Raw genomic sequence first — 3,055 nt, forward strand, 5'->3', positions numbered from 1 at the left:
CCACTGTGGCTTCCACGGAAGAGGAGGGGACACAACTAGAGGAAGAGGCCCTTTCAGTCTTAGGTTAAGAGGCCTTCTAATGATGAACGACTTTCAGAGAGGGAAACAAGTACAGTGGTAAAATGAGAAAAGGGCAAGCTTTCGCTCCTCAAGTAGATGAGAGGATTTTGAAGCCGGTGAGCGCTCCCCCCTTCAGATCTTCGTACAGTGGTTGCGCCTATCCCGAGCTTGCGCAGTCGGTGCCTCCCAACCAAAGCTTCGGCCGCCCAGACCCCTCCGCGTCCTCCTCTGCTTCTCCCCTCCTCCACTGTCGCTAAGCTCCCGCCCGAGCCTACCACGTGCCGCAAGCTGGGTGCGGAGAGACCACTTTGGCACCCCTTCCGCCATCCACTAACCTGGCAGTCAGTTGCCTACGGACCTTCTGTGTGAGGTCGCTTCGGTTTCTCGGTTTATTTATTTTTTGATGTAATCTTTTTCTTTTACTATTAATCGCTCGGAGGTTCTGACTTGTTAAGGGGACCTGTTAAGGAGCGTAGTGTATTTACTACCTGGATTTGAAAGAGCATTTATGAAACAAATTTATGTGTTAGGCTTGGATCTCAGCATTTGCATTTATAGTATATTTCATTGATACCTGTTTATAACAGATAACCTGACTCATTTGAGACTTCTGACAACTCTGGGACTTATTTACATTCCTTTTTTATAAATGGGTATTGAGGTATGTGGTCCTCTCACTTGATTGAGGTTTGAAATCAGTCTTTCTGCAAAATTTGCACATCCTGCGTACTCTACTATGCTGCTGCTGCTGGCAGGACTCGGGAAGACTGGCAGAAAGCTAAGAGAAAAGATTGGAGGAATACCTGTGTCCCTGTGTTCAACTAGTCAGCATTTGACCAAGCACCTAGTCTAAGCCAGCCGCCTTGCAGATATGGGGTGTGCTGCTGTCTGCAGTGTAGCATTCTTATCCCAACTAAGTCATATCCAATTTTCTCCAAATACACACTCTTCTACACCCCCATTGAAAGGAAAGAAAAAAGCCTTATTGACGTGGGAACCATTTGGAGAGCGCCTACCAAAAATACCCCCTTTATTTTGCTATTTGACTACAAAATCCCCAAGGTGGCCATACTGAAAACAGCGATTTTCCTGGACCTCACCCCCGAGAAATTTAGGAAAAGTAAATGAGGCTCCCCCATCCCAAGTCTGTATTTTTAACAACTACCCCAGGTAACTGATGCAGTTTGTACAGGAAGCATAGTGTGAGAAACATTGACTTAGAGGTAGAGTTAATTACATGGTATTGACTTTTAAAGTTTTGTTCTATCGAGTCCAAAATCAACTTGGTAGATTTGGAGAACAGAACAAATTGATTTAGTGGTAACTAATGTTTTTCTCAAAGCAAATATGAAGAAGTCTGAAATGTGACGACTTCAGGAAACTTCCCTGACTCTACCCCTCCCCCCAAGTCTGTTTTCTGTGCCTCTCACATGGTGGTTGGGACTTGCACTCCTCTAGCTCAACACTCACCAAGTTACAGTTGCACACAACTTTTACGAATGTTCTTATTAGAATAGAGTTTCAGGAGAGGAGAGACCATATCTGTCTGGCACATAATTATATCACTAGTGCCAATGACTAGGGGTGAGCGACTTAAACTTTTTTGTGTTTGTTTTTGTCTGGATTGCCTATATAAACTGGAGCAGTATTGCTTGGAGAATAATTTTTCTTATGAATATCAAGTAGCTCAAATAAAATAAGTATGGAATAATTTTGAGCAATAAACTGTGAATATATTTTGATTACTGTTATAATTAATAGTAGTAAATATTCTTATGGTTCACATCCACAGCCTTTAACCTTGCACTTGTGAGAAGAACTTGGACATAATTTTGATTGTTTGAGGAGCTAGTTATATTGCTTATTATTTAATAATTTTAAATCAACAGAAGCAAATTATTTTACCTTTAGGAACTGGCATTGGAGGAGTTCAATCTAGTGCTAAGAGCAGGCCATGAACATTATGTCCTTAACCATTTATAATGAGCTTTAGATCATCAAAGCTAAACGTAGAATCAGTTATTGAAACCTATTGACAAATGCCAAACTTCATTTTCCATTTTCAAACTCATCTCTTAAACCTTTTTATGGTTAGAAAAAAGGGAATTCTAGTCAACATACAGAAGAAAACAAGGTAAGAGCATGGTTCATAGAATGCATAATTGAGGATTGTTTTTATTCTTAAACTGTTTTTTTTTTTTTTTTAGTTACTAGTCCGTCGATATGAATTTATTTTGCCAGTCTTGAAGATGTTTAGTGTCTTGAGATTATTCAGTGATCTGTTAAACATAAATGGATTTTTTAGAAATAGAGCTATAGTAATGCACCACTTAACAAGGGGGATATGTTCTGAGACATGCATTACTAGGTGATTTTGTGGTTGTGGGAACATCATAGAGTACACTTAACACAAACCTATATGGTGTAGCCTACTTAACATGTAGGCTATATGGTAGAGCCTATTGCTCCTAGGCTACAAGCCTGTATAGTGTGCTACTTTATAAAACAATAGATTAAATCAAGCACAAGAGAAAATTATCAGTCAAGAGACACAGTAAATATGAGATATATGAGATTGCTGCCATCATAACACAACATACTTTTTAATAGCAAACTTTTTTATAAGTAGAAAGTATACTCAAATAATGATTAAAAGTAAATTGTAGTAAATACACAAACTAGTAACATTGTCATTTATTATCTTAACAAATATTATGGACCATACATAAGTATATGTGCTATACTTTTATATGACTGGCAGTGAAGTATGCTTGTTTACACCAGCATCACCACAAATACATGAATAATATGTTGCACTATAACATTACTAAGTGATAGGAATTTCTCTGCTTCGTTATAATCTTATGGGACCACTGTTGTATATGTGGTCCTTTTGTTGACCAAAACATTGGTATGTGGGGCATGACTGTGTTTCAAAACTGACTGTCTCAGTTTATGCTAAAAATTAAACCCTGTTACCAATATGGTGACAGAA

The sequence above is a fragment of the Rousettus aegyptiacus genome, unplaced genomic scaffold (assembly GCF_014176215.1).
Source record: "Rousettus aegyptiacus isolate mRouAeg1 unplaced genomic scaffold, mRouAeg1.p scaffold_m13_p_1, whole genome shotgun sequence".
Lineage (NCBI taxonomy): Eukaryota > Metazoa > Chordata > Mammalia > Chiroptera > Pteropodidae > Rousettus > Rousettus aegyptiacus.